Below are 17772 nucleotides of genomic sequence, written 5' to 3'. Positions count from 1 at the left end.
ATTACTCATAGACTCAGTAATGCCCCTGCAGAATTCCAGCACTGAATGGAAGAATACCTGGAAGATGAGAGATGAAATATGCATACCCTACCCACCTTGATGTGCGTGTCTGCAGCAAGGATTTCATGGATCATGTAGATTATGCTAGGAAAGTTCTCAAAAGTCAAAAGAAAAGTAGTAACAAACTATGCCCAAGTACCTGTGATTTGTTCAAGTAGGGGGTGCACTATTGTACAAAGATAGTGTCAGTTCAGGGGTATAAAATGAACCCAAAAGATGTACAATCTTTGAAAGAAAGAACTCCTTCCATGGTAAGGGAAGTAAAATTTGGTTGGGTTCCTTAGCTGTCACAGGGTATTTATACAGGATTTTGAGGGTTGGAAAACAATAGTGTGATATTCTTTCCAATCCCAAATATCCTTGCTTCAAAAAGAAAAAAAATGTCTAGGGAACAGGACAGTTACCTGTCAACAAACCAGTGGTATGGCCAGAACTACATTGAGGAGTTTTAGAACAACAGATTCATAGTCTGTCCAATTCTCTGATTATGGCCTACCTAGATTTCTAGAAACCATTCAGTTTGAGTACTGATACCTCAAATGAGGGCGTTGGGGGCAATCCTGTACCAGCATCAAGAAGGAAATCTCAGGATGATTGCTTCTGCATCCACAACTCTGACGCCTGTATAGAAGAACTACCACTTACAGTCTTGGAAACTGGAGTTTCCAGCTCTGAAGTGGGCTATATCAGAAAGGTTCAGAGATTACCTCTTCTATTCACCTTCATTTACACTCTGCAGTGGCAATCCACTAACATATGTGATGACACTGGCTAAACTAAACGCTGCTAGTCATAGATGGGGTTCAGGAGCTTTTAGATTTCAACTTCACCACAAAATACCATCATGAGACTGTGAACACTGATGCTGACAATTTATCCAGGGAACCTTTAAATATGGAAGCACACATGAAAGAATGGAAACACGATTATAATCCTGGGAGCATTCCAGAATTCTCCAAGCTGTGAAAATCCAAAATGAGGGTGATGTGGAGTGGGTTTTGGCAACTATGCCAAATCTATATACTCCACAAGCAAACAAATACAACATATTGAACCCCATAGCTTAAAAATTATGTCCTGATGAGTTAAAACCCCATTCTTCAAATACTCTCTCCTGTGCAGTCAGTGCAATTATTATTACTATTACTATCATTTATTTGTATTACCATAACTCCTAGGAGCCCTCGTCATGGACCCCGTTGTGCTGAGTGTTGTACGGACACAGAACAAGAAGACAATGTCTGCCCTAGAGTGCTTACAATCTAAGTAAGAGCTTACAATCTAGTGACAACTACCTTTCTTCCAGGCTGGAGTGGGGTTTACTGCAGGGGTAGTTCCCCAGAAGAGACGCTTATAACATTGGAGGTAGGGAGGTGGGTCCACAAATTAGAAGCTGGGTGTCATGTATTTCATTTACATGCTATGTTTCCGGGCTTCTACTAGCAGGTAAGGCTTCTGTACCAGATCTGGCTACAGAGAGCTTTCTTCCCAGAGAGATACACACCAGATGCGTTCACTGTAGGATACTTTATTGTTCTGCAAGGGATGGCTGAGGTTAGCTGAAATAAGGTTTGTTGCACACAGTGCCACCTAGTGGCTGAACACAATACATTATGCATTCCATTCCATTTGGAAGTCAGCCTATATACGTGTCTTTCTCAACGCAGCAATATTTTAACGTTACTCTTATGTGTTATTTTCAAACCAATTCTGTTTTCCATGTTGTGTGCCTATCCTCTGCTCTTACACTTCAATTTCACTGTCATTTGGAATCTGATATAAAGAGAGAGGCTTGAACCAAAACTCTAGATCTGAACACCCTCAAACACGGAGGGGCTTTAAATCTCAGTATTGCTAACTCCAAGTGTTTCAAAATCACGAGTCAGGTCTTCAAAAATCATGTGATTAACTTAAAAATCATGAGATAATATCCATGCAGTAATGCATTTGGAGCTCCGTTTATTTGCCTTCTGGCATTTTAAATTTTAGAGTTCACATTTTCAAGCTTTTCTCTGGAACCAGGAAGGCTGGGAGTTAAGAATTGTTTTTAAAATGAATGCTGAGAGTCTGTAGTCAGGGTCTAAGGCTTTAAGAAAAACACCCAATATCATGAGATTTGTCATTAAAATCATATGAGTTAGCCACACTGAAACCCGGATCAAATGTTTGTGGTATTAGCCTATTTCTAGATATAACTCTATATGAAAAGAGGGCATAATACTCCTTCCTCTGTCTATAAGCACAATACTTGTTAACTGACAGCTTGTTAAACGATTATTGCAGTAATTCCTGGTTTTAATATCTGTAATAAAATGTAGCATTTGTCCTCCCTTTTTTAGTAGAAATGTATTGATGCTGGCGATCATGCCATGGTTATTCTTCACAGAAGAGGAAAGCAACTATCAATGAAAGATTTCTATTGAAGTAGCAAACTGTAGTGTGAGTTTAAAATTATTGATTTTCACTGAATTTATTACTTGAAGCTTTATGCTGAGAGACATACATTCAGTGTTTGTCTGATGCCAAGGTGCAGGGAAACGTTTCTGACAGTGTTTTCCTTGTGCCCTGCACTGACTGATCTAAATTTACAGTTGACCTCACTGACAATAATTCTGTCAGTAGATAGGTCCTTCAGGCAAATTGCCAATTCAGACATGAAACTCTGCAACTGGAAGAATGCAGAAAGTCTTTTACATTAAAACTCTAGTGTGGTGGAAGATGTAAATTTTTCCTGACAAAGCTGGCATTACAGTTCCTTTGCAACTCTCTCCTTTATCACTTTTCTTCCAAGCAAAGGGAAAAAAATGATTTGTCCACATAAATGAAAATTTGTAGCTACTAATAACATTTTCTTTATTTCCTCATTCTGTGTTCTGAAATAACTTTTCTACTAACTACTAATGGAAGAGTTTGAAAATGTTGAATAAGTGAGAAATTTTTTCTTACTAATAATTTGCTGCAGGGGTTTTACTGATTCAATATATTAACTTTAATGTTGGTAAGTGTATTAGATTTTATTTTATATGTAGGTGTGTGTGAGTGCATGTGCGTGTGTGTGTGTGTAAATCATGCATTTACAAACATTAATCTTACCAGATTCATACTTTTAGTGAACTAGATACTCAATGGTATGAGTGAGTTATAGGGAAATTTCTTACAAGGAAAGTAAAAAAGAATTATAACTCTTCAGTGATTATACTGTTTTATAGGATATTGTTTTTCTTTTTCTTTACAGAAAAGCAAAGCTTTCAGCGTAAGTGTAATGTGTCCTTAGATGAGTGTTTTGTGCTGGCATCTGTTATTGATGTATGTTATTTATGTAGATATGCATGTTATGTGTAGGTGGTAAAATATCTTTGCCTGAATAGGCCTGTCTGAATTTCTAAACCACCTTTTGCAACTAGTCAATAAGCTATGGTTCACAAATGAGTGCCTCCCAGTTATATAGCTTGATATAAAAAATATTAACATATGCTAGATATGGCCTTATCAATATAACAAGATAATATGTCCATAATTGCTGAATTTGAGCTATAGCTGCAGCTGTACTGCCTTATATTGTGAGCCCATCAGATCCGCCAGGTTGGGTCGCATCATTAAAGTGTAGGGTGACCAGATGTCCTGATTTTATAGGGACAGTCCCAATTTTTGGGTCTTTTTCTTACATAGGTTCCTATTACTCCCCACCCCCTGTCCTGATTTTTCACACTTGCGTTCTACAGTGGTCTCCCAGAAAGTGTGGCAGAGAGTGGTGGACAGACTCTTGACCCCTGAATTGATACCCAGCACAGTGCTAGCAGATACTTATGCTGCTTAAAGTGCCATCTTTTGGACAAGTTCTTGACCAAATGTTTAAATATCTGGGGTCACTTTCAGAGATTTAGGTGTAGCCTTATGTCCTAGATAAATGCCAGCTTGGATAACTGCATTCTGCCTTCCTCAGATTCTCCTTTAATATAATTAATTCTTTACTCCCGGACCCTATACCCTTGTTCGCTGTTGCCATGTATTGTCAAATAGCTACTGCATTTCAGTGTCTGGTACACTGTACGTTTGTATACAGATTACCTTTGCTAAGAGAGCCTTTGGGATGAAAAGTACAATATAAAAGTACTGTGGTGAGAGGAAGGATGATATTAGGGTGCTCGAGTAGGGATCTGAAATCTGGGTTCTCCCACAGACTCCCCCCGTGGCCTTGGGCCAGTCACTTGGTCTCTCTTGGTTTCATTTTCCCATTTGTAAAATGCAATAATAATTGTTTCTTTCCCCCATGCTAGTCAGTCTTGTCTGTTTGGATTCTAGACTCTTTCAGACAAGGTGTCAAAATATATTTGTACAGCGGCTACCACAGTGGAGCCCTGACGTCACTTGAAGTCTCTAGGTTGCTGTAATACAAATAATTAACAACAATAATGTAAATGTGATTTATGGTTGTTTACACCCAAATGGCTACAAGTTTCTTCTGTTAATTTGCTTATACATGTAGAGCCCTCCCCCTCCGGCCTAAATGCATTTTTGCTTTCACATAAGATTTATAATGTGAGGAAATACTTCATTTGATTAACCTTCTGATTTATAAAAGTAGACGTTTATCATTATTTCAATGACACATCATCACTGTATTTGAAGAAATACAGTAATGAGAGTTCAAATGTACATCGTTTTCTCTTGGAAACTAAAATTAGCTATTTAAAACAAAGCCACGGATTGATCCTATGTTGATTGAAAACAGAGGGGTCAAATATGTATTTTAGGCAATTTTGAGCCCTTTAAGTATGGACTGACAAGGGAGGTGGAATGTTACTAATATTAACAAGGAACTGTACAGGAGAACTGATATAAATTCAAGATTGACAAGTCAAATTATTTTGGGAGGGGGGAACTCTGGGAAAAATTAGCATAAGACATATATTATAAATAAGCACAAAACATTGAGATGAATGTGGAGAACTCCCTTTAGTGCTAATTAAGAAAGCTAATAGGATTGACAGAAATGTAAATGGGAGAGTGAAAAATCAAGACTTTAAGAGCAGAGAAAGGTAACCTGAAACCTGAAAATGTCCAAATGTTTAAGCATCAGAAGAGCACAGTGTTTAATCTTCCCTTCTCTACCTTCTTTCCTCCATCCCATTTACTGTTAGTCATTAGGCAGCTTCTCACTACTGAGAACATTTCACAAGTTATAAACAGACATGGTCCTGAGCCTCACATTTCAGATTAATTCAGGTTTTGCTGATCCTGGGTTTTATTTCTGGGCCATCTCTGATCTGAGAGCAGCTCTGTTCGTTTTGATGTCTCATTTAAGTACTAGTAATCCTTATCCAAAACCTAAAATTGCTATTTACTATAAAGTAATACACGTAAATTAATGTCCACAATATCGGTCTGTAACACCCTTCTCCAGGCATGTACATACACTGAAGGTATAACAGATTCCTGGCCCCTTAAATATAAAAGTCTCTTAAGGGCAATTACCACTTCCTACCACTGGAGGACCAGTCAATCCATTCAGTGGAAGCCAATTAGGTTCAGGAAGAGTTTTTCCCTTAATAACATAGTGTTGCATAATTAGATGTATTGTGCGGAGGCAAGGTAGCTAACAAGGAGCTGGGAGTGAGTCCTGGCCAAAAACCAACCAGATGATGATATTTAACTTTTTACCGTAGTGTCTGAGGACTCAGGCCCAGGTCCCCTTTGTGCTAGATGTTGTCCAAAGAGAGAGAGGACTGATCCCTCTTCTGAAGAGAAAAGCCACGTAAGAGGTTTGTGTACGGGGAAAGTGATTATCAAAATAGGCAATTATATGCATACACACACACACACATACACATTTTGCCATTACACTAATAAACGTTGACTTTTCACAACTGCAGTGCAGTCCAGTCTATAAACATTGGCTGATTTATTGTAGGTATCATAACAGATGTGGTTCTGTGAAGGGTTTCAAACAATATTGGGTCATTGGGCTGTTCACTCTGATGAGAATGTTTCATGTGTAGTGCCCTTTTAATGCTGATTGTAACACTGTGCAATGAGCTTCATTTATACTCTCACAAGAAACTCATTTTTACTCTTCTGCCCAAAAGCATTCTTTCCTCTAAAATATCCGCTTAGGGCCCAGATCTCTTCCTACCAAAATTAATAATAATATTTCCACTGAGTTCAACAGGAATAGGACTGGATTCTAAGGTACTGATTCAGCAAAGCACTTATACAAGCTACTTTGAATTGTGGATGCAGTCACTACCTTTCTAGAGTTTTAACAGTGTTTTCTTTTCTTGTGGATGATAAGGAATACAATTAATAGTCTGTGGGCAGTAATATGTACCGGTATGAAAATTCCAGAGCTGCTCTTCCTCATAACATATAGAATCCATAAATTATTTTTTTTAAAGAATTATACCTCTAACCACAAAGAAAATTATTAAAAGGAATTAAAAAAAAACAAAAAAACCCCATTGGTTCTGACTTTTCAAAATGTAACATGCTTTCTAGAGCCTAGAAATCTATTTTATTGCTTACCTTGAATGCCCTGGATGATATATTCCTTTTTATTTTTAATATGCTTATTTGCAATATGGAATACCTGTGACGAATCACAACTATGAACCAAAGAAAGCAGAGTTAAATGAAATATACAGGGTACCAAGCAACCATATATTCTTACTAATCTACACAATGTACTATTCATAAATAACATAGGTGCCACTCTGCTCTACAACTAGAACCCTGTTCTATGACTAATATAAAATGACCAGGAGGAAGAACAGGCAACTTCTTCTATTCATTTCTGGTCAGTCTTGCCAAGCCAATTAGAAAGTGCATCTCTATTAGCTCTTTGGCAACCAGTAGAAGATTCACGACCACCGACTACCCATATCTTGATAAAACAAACCAGTCTTATGTGCCACTAACAACAAAATCTTTGTCAATAGCTAAAATATATGAATGAGGCATTAACCAATGAATGAGTTTTAGGTTCAATTCCTGCTCATTTTTCTCAGTCACATAGTTCCATTAACTTCAGTGGAACTACTTGTGTGAGTAAAACTAACAGGCTTTTGCCTCTAGTGGCCTATTTCCAAAGAATTAATTTCTGTCAAAAACAAAACTGAGACGTGCCCCTCACATCAGATCCAATAAGAAGTTCATCAAAATCCACTAGGATTTGGGACATTTCTTAACCTGGAAGGTGTGGCTGTGGGAAAGTCAGAAAAGTGTTTGCAATATGAGGGCACAGAGCAGTTACACTATTCCAGTTCAAGTGCTGTGAATCTTGGGCCCAATCCCAAACTGAAAACATTTTATGTTCACCATAATAAGGAAGGAGAGTCCACACACAAGTGGTCAGTAATCTGTTTTTAACACCCAGCTTCTGCCAAATGCATAATAGTGGTTCATCGGAAATCAATACAATCATTGATTTACAGCTGTGTCTTGCTCGGGGAACATTTCAGGGTGGAGCGGAGTGGGGGCTGGACTTAAAATTAGGACCAGCACCAGAGCAAGAGGGGATATTGGTGAGGAGGGTGGGGGATCCACTGTAATTTACCAGCCCAGGGTTCTGGTTCCTGCTGTGGCTTGGGGTTTTCCTTGGGTTTGTCAGTGCAGGGGAACTTCCTCAACTGGCTTCTCTGGGTAGAGGTGAAAAATCACATGCTCCTTGTGCTCTTGGTCTTCTGGGGCATCCCCTGTGGTCCTTCCTGCCTCTTTGCCTCGGCTCTCATCAGCATTCGAATGAGGCCAACGAGGTGGAGGAGAGGGTCATGAGCGACTTGAGGCTCTGTACTGGGAGCCCTTGACAGCACCCAGTCCAGCTCATCGTAGAAGGAGCATATACAGTGAGCCCTCCCAGAGAGACACTTGAGTTTTTTGCTCTCCTATTCCAGAGCATCCAGTGCTTGATCCATTCCCGGCATGGGCCAGAGTCTGCTCAATGCCCTCCTGCTCCAGTCTCTGTGAATGATCCTGCCGCTCCGTGAGAAGTCAGGGAGTGTGGTGTACTCTGACCACACATTGATCCGTAGTGACCCGGGTGTGATCAGCAGGCCAGGCAGTTGCTCTCAGAACAGGAGCCATGTTCACCTGCATTGATCAAAAGAAAGTGGCAGAAAACTGTTCTGATGTGGTCAGCGCAGCTTGCTACTACTGGCAAAAATAGGGGGCAGGGACCTTTATAGATTGGGTAAGGGTCAGGCAGAAAAGGCTTCCGTGCAATTGGGGGGGAGGGGGAGGACTATTGAAACTCAAGATCTGTCACTTGCCCCTTAACCTTGTATGCACTGCAAATTGGCATGGAGATGGGCCGTGCCACAACCTGAGATGTGTACCTACTACAGCCCTCAGGCATGGTAGTTTACTCACCTCTCCTTTCCTTCAAACACATGATTCTTGGGGCATCTAGATGTGGACATGGGGGAGAGGGTCATGGCACAGCCACGTGCATGGACACATGGACAGGCACTGGTGTAGAAGTACCCCAAGATTCTGAGGGGTCTAGATGAAGGTAGAAGTTATAGCAGCTTAGACTACTGGAGATTTACTTAAAATCACCTCCGAATTAGGCCCAGTGAAAGGCAGATTTTAGTGAACCATGTATTATAGTCTTGAAACACTTACATAAATGTAACCACCTTTGATAGGAAGCAGTAGAAAGATATTAATTTTTAAATTGGGTGTACTCTTCAGTGAAGGTTTCTGACAAAATCTATCTTAAATCCTATTTAAAATGGAAATCTAAACAAGGTGTCAGAGTAAGAAACTGAATAGGCCTGTCAACTAACTTCTAGTACAATATATTACATAAGAAAGATTTCCAGCAATATTCTGTTACTGTGAAAGTCTACTTTTAAGCATTTCTGATAAAACAATAAAACATTTATTAGAATCAATTATGTATGTCTAGATACATCGCCTTTTAACTATAGCTTTTAAATGAATAAAGATGGATACGTGCATTAAAAACCACCCCAAACCTGTATTCCTCTTGCTATTTGAAATTCTCAGTGCATAGTCCCCAAATCTCCATTCTGAGTGTGAATTTAGAGACAAGTTTTTGTGTGTTCAACTGGTGTGAGTCTCCAGAAGGAGTTGAGATGGGAATAGTAATGGCATGCAGATCTCACATGGCGTTTTGGTCCTTTACAGTGTTGGTGTAACCCAGGCTAGTTGTCAGGCTGACTTTAATGTTTATGCAGAAAGTTGCTGTTCAAGATTCTGTTTTTATAGCCACCATGCCAAATATGGGCTATGAGAAGGCATCTCACTCTCTGTATTCTAGCAGGCACACATGGGTTCTTGTTTCGGGTGACATTTCATTACTGGGGAGAGAGTGAATAATACATTTCCCCTCCTATGATCAGACCATTATATCTTGTAATGTGAGATGTGAGTCTGCCTTTGCTTAGATTAGGATAAAGAATCAACGTCAATGGTCCGCCTGTGAAGACGACTAGACCAAATCCAGTTTCAGAACTTCCTAAAGGATTATATTTTTAGCTATCTGTCAATGGTCTCATAAGGCAGTATAACTATCGCTTGTTCTCAACCATTTATCCTAAGTATCATTTTTCTGTATGTCATGCACACAGATCATTGTAATTTCCAGTTCCATTAGACTTATACAACAAAGTATTTAAAAAAAAATAGAAAGAGACCTTTCAGATCTCTGTCAGAAACAGGTACAAACTGGCCACTTTCAGTGTGGTTGGGTTTTTGCTATGTCTGTTTGTTCCTAATTCAATGACAGATTGCTACATAGGAAAGAAAAGGCAGAGCTCATGCTTTCTGCGGAACTAGAACATTGTACGGTTTTTCCTCAATTTTTTAATATTTTTTCTTATAAGTTAATGCAAGTTTCTCCTGCTTTGGACAGTGGCATTTATAGATGTCTTGCAACAATTGAAACATATAAGACACACGATAGAGTGACAATATTGGAAATTGCATTCCAAGTCAGATTGACTGTAGCATAAGAGTTTTTAAAGTCCTGCATGGAGTCTCTGGTGGACATAGAGAGATCATTCTTTCCTTGCACCATTGCATTTGTGGAATTTCATCTAGCAGGACTGGTGGTGGACACCTTGGTAAGTTCTATCCTCAGAATGAGAACCAGATTTTTTCCCCTGCGGTTAGGAGTTGTCTCTCTCTTTCACAGAAAAGATCAGCTAGCTATGGTCTGAGTTGGAGGGTACAAATAGACCATCTTCCTGTGGTTGAATTTAAACCAGTATTTCTCACTGAGAGGCAGCTCTTCAGTTGATGTAAATTGGCATAGCTCCATTGGACCAATAGAGCTATGCCAGCTTGCATCAGCTGAGGTTCTGGTCTTGGGTTTCATCTGGCAACTTTCCCCTCATGCCTGATTAAAATCAAGTGGAGATGAACTGAGTCCACTGTTGGTTAAGAATGTTATTGCCTCCCGGTTGGAGGGCAGGGTGCTAGCTTCCCTTAAGCCTGCAGTTCTTAGGCCCTTGTTCAAGAAGCTGTTTCGTGATACTGGAGATCTTGCATGAACCAGCTGCATATCTGACAGAACGGGAAAGCTATTGCATATTAGTGCAAGTGCCCCACAAATTCCTAGCTAGTGGTCTTTAATCATGCATAGAAATATGTTGTATCTAGAAATAAAGAAGGATAAAAGCAGAAGGGAACACACTACTACTTTATGTGAGAAACATGTAAAACAGAAACAGTGAGGAAAAACTGATCAACTACTAGATACACGAGCTAATCATAGCTACAAAACAGAACTCCCCTATATAACTAGGAAATCTTTAGTCTTTATTATCTATTTAGCCAGTTACCCAGCTATCTAAGAGGAGAAAGGTAATTGAAGAAGAAAGGTAATTCCAAGAAACTTGGGAAAATGTTAGACACAGCTGTGGGCCCATTCAAAGAGCTTTTCCTCACCAAATATTCATATTTTGCCCTTGGCTATAGTTGTGCCAAAACAACACTGGATGAATTCAGGCTGATGCTTCATTTGTGCAGTTCAGTCAGTGGTTTTACACAAGTGGAGCTGACTGGTGTAGTGATGTGGAAGAAATGCAGTAATGGCAACAAGTTACATCAAGTCAATCTTTTGCCTGCTAGTAGTGGAGGCTGAGGACTGAACTGCAAGGCTTACTTTGGCAGGATGGCAATTATTTTTATTTGAATAAAGCATTGTCCACACATTATTCCATTTCATACTGCCCACTGAGCGCATGTACATCCCCTTTCCACTATCTCCTATGTTTTTCACAGCCTTCCTTTTGGTGTCTGTACAACATTATTATGAACAATGGCTCGATGCTTTACTAGGTGTGAGAGAGAACACTGGTTGGTACTAAAAGGTGTGATCCCCAGTGAGTCAGTGTATTTTGGAGATGAACAGGATTTCTTGCTTACAGCTGCTATAGCTGTAATCATGCAACTAGGATTAATTCTGAGTTTCTGTGTAGTCCCATTGACTTTAGTGGGGTTACTCAAAGGTAAAAAGTTAAGCATGTTTGTAAGTGTTGCAATGTTGGGGACCATGTCAGAAGGGTGAAATGTTCCCTTGACAGTGCTAACTGGGAAAGCATCATAGGCAAAAGAAATCATGTTTAGAGGCATTTGTCATAATATCGGGGCCACTTCAAATTTGCATGTAAATGTGTGAGAATGTTTTGTAGACAGGATGGATGATGCAATGCATAGGGCACCAGTCTAGCACTTAGAAGATGTAGGTGCTGTGTGGCCTTGGGCTGTCACACAGCCTCTCCCTCCCTCAGTTTTGCCACCTGTACAATGGGGATAATGACATTTCCCTGCCTCACAGGGGTGTTGTGAGGATAAACACATTAAAGATTGTGACATGCTCAGATACTATGGCAATGGGAGCCATATAAGTACCAAAAAGAGATGAAAATAGGTTGGCTATAGTAATATCTTCTTCAGAAAGCTGTGTTCCGTATAGATAATCTAATAAAAATGATACGGAGAAGAGATCTCTGTGTTGCTGGTGCAGTTGGGAGCACATTTTGACTTGTTTTTATGGTAAGCAGCATGTTCGTGCACGTTGTGGTGTATTGCATGTTGTTGCATATACCTATCATTTCAAGGAAGAATAGCATTGGGATTTTGATAGCTGGGTGTTAGTGACATAGAACTTGAATAATAATATTTTGCATTTAAATAGTCCCTTCATTTAAAGATCTCAGTGCATTTTAAAAACATTTTTAGTTCTCACAAACATCCGTGTGATACAACACTCACCATTAAAAATAAACATTTGCTAGCAAGTAATGTGTGAGAGTGAATGCGTTTCCTATTGGAATATAGCAAATACAGCAGGATCTGATCTCACAGTGTGGTAACTATTGGTAAATGCTACATTTTAATGGAAGGCATTATAGGCAAATCCTATTATTCTCATTAAATAGATGGAAAAATAAGTCTGAGAGGTTGAATGACTTACCTAAGATTACACACCAAGTCAGTGGTAGAACTTTCTCTGTCTTGTCTATTAGATTTTAAGCTCGATGGGGCACCCTTGCTATGTGTTTGTAGAATGGTTTGCATATTGTATCATTATACAAATAATGAATAATAACTCGGAATCAAACCCAGTGTTCAGGATTTCCAATTCTAGGCCACATTTCTTCCCTAAAAATCATACTCTGTGACCAAACAACTGAAGTGTGAAGGCAAGTTCTGTCTTAGCTCTTGCCAAACTTAAGTAAAATCCATTATAAAAGATGGAAACTTTTTGTTTATTAACTCAACTCACATTTTATAAAGAACATGTTCATCTTTCACCTCCTATGATATCAAAGAACAAAAATCCCATTTGAAAAGGACAAACTTTCCTTTTAAAATCTTTGCCAGTTACAGGGAATTCCCTCAGCAGGAGACTGAGCTCCAGAAGGCTATTGGAAATTATAGCCAGAGACAATAAATAAGTGACTCAAAGTTTTGGTGCTCTCGGACTGAACATTTGAACAGTTGGGCTCTCAATTAATGGTAACAGATGGGAAGTTCTCCACCTAGACTGTTCAGCATGAGACCACAGTAATGCTGTGACAGGGCTTGCTACATAAAACTCCATGTAGTATGGTAAATTTATTAGGCTTGTGGGTCTTCCAGAAAATTCGATACCAAATTTTGCTGAAATGCTGATGGAAACTCTGGGAGCTAATAACCCACTATTTCCTTCATGTTTTGATGCAACATCCCCATCTTTAACATGAAAACATCTGGTCATCAGTCTTTCCTTATATTTTTAGGATCTACTCTCAGTATAGACAATGACAAAGTTCACACTGGAGTATCAAAACGCCCTTTAATTTTCTCTACTTATCTATTCATGTTTAAAATAATACTTGTATATGATCTTGCTGGAGGCATTTCCAATGAAGACTAAAATATGGATGGATGCCTAGCTGTTGCCAAATTAACAGCAGTCTATATAGTAAGGGTTTTGATGATATCCTTTTTCTTACCACTGAGTTTAGAACTGTCATCAGAGGTCTCACTTTTATTTTCTCCACCCCAGGAGATGCCAGAAAATGTACAGGACATTCAGCATACATATGGGACCGCTAGGAGAATTAAAGAGGAAGAACGAGCTGTGGTGCTTTTTAGTATGCAAATGACACTTCGCTTTCTATCTTAATTTCACCCAATCCATCCAGTGGTGTTGAATGCCCCGCTCAGTGTCTGAGTCTGGGGCATGGATGAGAGATAGCTGTTGGAAGGTTAATCCACATAAAACAGAAGTTGTCTCCCTGGATTTGAGTGGTGTGTAGATCTCAGAATGTGATCAACGATTGCAACGATATTATGCTTATGTCTGTGTGTGCTTAAATCTAATAAACTGCAGTGTTAGACAAGAGCATGCTTACTTGCTTTTAATCCTTGCTCAGACACAAGTGCTGTGTTCCTGTTGATTTATTCCTGACACCGCCTGGAGTGAAATAGTAAAGTTGCCCCTGCTGGGGGTTCTGAAAACCCCAAGTAACGGATTTTGGCAAGCCGAGCCAGGAGCTGGTGTAGAGGACAGGAACGATTGATGCAAGTGGTTTGTTTGTTTGTTTGTTGCAATAGGTGAAGGGGGCAGTGCAACTGGGTAGCAATCTGTAATTCTCCACTCGTGAGTTCTCGTACTCTGTGAGTTGATTAGCGGTCACATTCCGTTGTTGATTTACGGCCTCAGGCTGAAAAGCCTGGTTGAGTAAAAAGATATTTCAGAAGGACAGGGAACACCTGGAGAGAAAGAAAAGCTAGAAGTAGATTTGTATAAGATTTCATGCAGGTGCATGATGATGGTTTTGGGAAGCCTGGGAGCTGTACCAGTCCCGGAGCGTTCCTGCAGCTTTGTAAGCAGATGGTAGAGTTAAAGGCAGAAATACAAGAGTTAAAGAGAGAAAAAAATTAGAAAGACAATATCCAAATTGAGGGCAGATGAGGTAGTGGTACTGCAGGAGCAGGAGTGTGACAGTGAGAGAGAAAATAACAGGCTGGCACAGGAAGTATCTGGATTGAAACAATAGAAAACTGAGGCAGATCTCGGGGAATGTAAGGGTGAAAGTTGTGCCCTCAGACCCATGTGGGAAGAGCAGAAGGGAATAGTAGTTATGATTCCAGGGAGTCAGGGCAGGGGTGAGTCAGATCTGGATCTCTACTCGTATTCTTCTCATTATGAGGTTGAGAGGAGTGATACCCTTGAGCGTCCGTGTTCCTTGGACTCTTCTGGGCACTCTTGTTTGAAACGCTGGAAGAGCTGCATGTGCCCATAGGCCCCATGGCAAGCGAGCTTTGTCCCCAAGTCACAGTGGGTAACCCAGAAGAATGGGTAGAGATCAGGCTCTTCACCCCTGACCAGGCTAGAGCCACAGGAAAACTGGTTGGCCCATTAACCCAGAGCACAGCCTGGATTGGCTGGCAAGGACAGTTGGGACCCCCATGTCTCACTTCAGCGGATGTGGCAGCAACTCCCACTCTCCTCTCCGAGCCAGGACAGGAGTTGAGGTAGGGGGTTCCCAGAGTCTTTGGCCCCTGGAGCCCTACTTCTGGATTCCTTGTTGCTGTCTGTACTTTCCTTGGCTTAAGTTTTCCTTTTTCCTTAAATCATTCTTTTCTCACCCTCTCCCCTTCCCTCTCCCCCTCCCCATCTCCTATTCCTCTTTCCACCCTCACTCTCTCTGCTTTTCCGGTCTCTGCTTTTTCTCTCCCCACCCCGCACTCCCCCCTCCCCCCACTCTCTTCCCCTACTTTCTTTCCCACCCTCCCCTGCTGACAGTATTTACTGTCTTTGAAGATATGGTTGCCAGGCAATTACTGATTTAGGGCCTGGAAAAACAGTTTAGAGAAAAGCAATACATTAAGAAAAGAAAGATCAGGCCCAAAGACTGAAAAGTTTGTGCCCGCATGAAGCAACCTTGTTTAAAGTCATGGCCCCTCCTAAATAAGATTTTAAAGGAGGGGGAAAAGGAAAAGGGGAAAGTGAATGAAGACAGGCCCTTCAAAGGTTGAGTCAAAGCTCTTGATCCCTGGTGGGTGGAAATTTGGAGACAGCTTTTAAGACTGGTCCACCCTGGAATTTTTGTTAAGACTGACTGAGCACATAGGGAAAATCCTGACACTGCTACTGCAGCCAGCTGCTTCCCTGTAGGGAGGCCGGGCACCCCCTGCTCCCCCAACAGTGGCACATTTTGGACACCGATGGGTGGGGAAGGTTTATGGTTTGTGTGGACTTTGAAGGAGGGGCGTTTGGACAGAATTTGTTGTTAGATACATATACCACTTACTCTTTGATAAGAACCTGCTTGGCCCTCTAGCTGGAGTTAAGAACTAGCAGGGGTTCAATGAGACTGTTGTTCCCTTTTGCAGAATAACTTCTTAGGTGTGGAAGAGGAGAAATAAAAAGCAATTTGGCTAAATGAATTTGGGAGGAGAAGGATTTTGGGGAATTGATGTTTTAAGAGAATTAAAATTGTTAGTTGATTTTGCTAACAGGGTTCTATAGAAAATGCCTCCTGTCACATCCTGGGAACCAGTAGAGATTTCAGCAAGCAACTGGATAGTGGCTCTTAAGACATCTGAAGAATTGGAGTGGCCCACATGGACTATAGAAATTCTGGCAATTGTAGAGAAACACTGGGAGGTGTGGGCCAAGAATAAAATAGGATGTGGTAAAACTGAGGCAGAAATCCTAGTTACAGGCCCTGATCCCCCACCCCAGAAGCAGTACAGGTATCCAAAGGAGGCAGAAGCCAGCCTGAAATAAACAATTGATGGGCTTTTAAGCCAAAGAGTTTTAGTGGAGCAGTCAAGCCCCAATAATGCTGCTCTCTGGCTGATCCTTGAAAGGGATGGCAAGACCTGGAGGGTGGTAGTTGATTCCTCCCCTCCTTTAATTGGGTGACATCACTGATAGCCCCTATAGTGGATAAGTATCAGGAGGCCTCCACTGTGGGGAGAGAGGCACAGCGGTTTTCAGTTTTGGATTTGGTCAGTGCTTTCTTTGCTATCCCTTTGCATCGGGACAGCTATTACAAATCTGGTTTTCCCTTTCAAGGGAAGCAGTTGTTTTTTGCTAGGGTCTCCCTGTAATCAAGATGTGGGATGGGATGCCTGAAAGAGACAGTGTGATTTCTTATGTGGATGACATCCTGATTTGTACTCAGACAAGAGAAGAGAATGTGGAAGTATTGGATAGAGTGTTACAAAAGAGTCAGAAAACGGGGTTTAAAGTAAGCCCAAAGAAAGCCCAGTTGTGTTCCCAGCAAGTGAATTATTTTGGGGCAGGTTTTTATCATTTCAACTTGGCCAGGAGATTCTGGACATCATTTTCAGATGTGGGTCTGGCTACCACGATCCATGAATTTGTTGCCTCAGGACTGCATTACTGCAGTGCTTTATGGGTGGTGCAATACTTTAAATCTGTGCCAAAACTTAATCTGGTACAGACGGCAGCATGCTCACTAAACAGCACCTCTCAGTTATGGGCACATCTTCCCAGTGCTCCAAGATCTGTATTGGATGCCTGTTGGTTTCCAGGAATGTTTAAGGTACTGATTCTGAGTTATAAAGCACCAATGGCTTGAGACCTGCCTATCTGAGTGACCACTTCCCCATAATGTCACATTCTGGCACAGTTAAAATCAGCAGAGACCTCTGAGTTTAATCCCGCTCATGAGACAGAGGGGGGCTTCCGGCAGAGCATTCTCTGCAAGATCTCTTTTCCTAGGATTGCTCTGCTAGTCAAGGTCTGGAATTACCTGAATTTGTTGATGTTCCAGGCATGCTAAAAGAACCATCAGTAGAAGGTGGAGGCATCTGAGGATTTCTGTCTAGTGGGAAAATGGGCAAAGAGGCTTTAAGGTATGTTGGTCACATGACTGATCAAATCCTATGTGGTCAGGTGGGAATAAGTGCTGCTCCTTTAATCACAGTTTTCTTTGTATATTGTATGGTCTTCTGCTTAAATGTACTTTGGATGGGAAAACCTGTGAAGCTGAGTTTATATAAAACTGAAAACTAACTAAATGAAGAGGATAGCTCAGTAAGCAGTTACATTCTGCTTGCGAAAGTGAAGGACTACCTGAATTGTCCTGTAACAGCTGAGTGACTATTTAGTGTGTGTACTCAGTATGCATTTCACTTGTCTGACCCAAAAGAATGGGTGACTGTGTGGTACATACTGAGTGGGATTGGATAGATTGGTGGAGTTAGTGGATCCCCTGC

This window comes from Mauremys mutica, chromosome 3 (genome assembly GCF_020497125.1).
Source record: "Mauremys mutica isolate MM-2020 ecotype Southern chromosome 3, ASM2049712v1, whole genome shotgun sequence".
NCBI classification, from domain to species: domain Eukaryota; kingdom Metazoa; phylum Chordata; order Testudines; family Geoemydidae; genus Mauremys; species Mauremys mutica.
Note: the sequence above shows the minus strand (reverse complement) of the source record.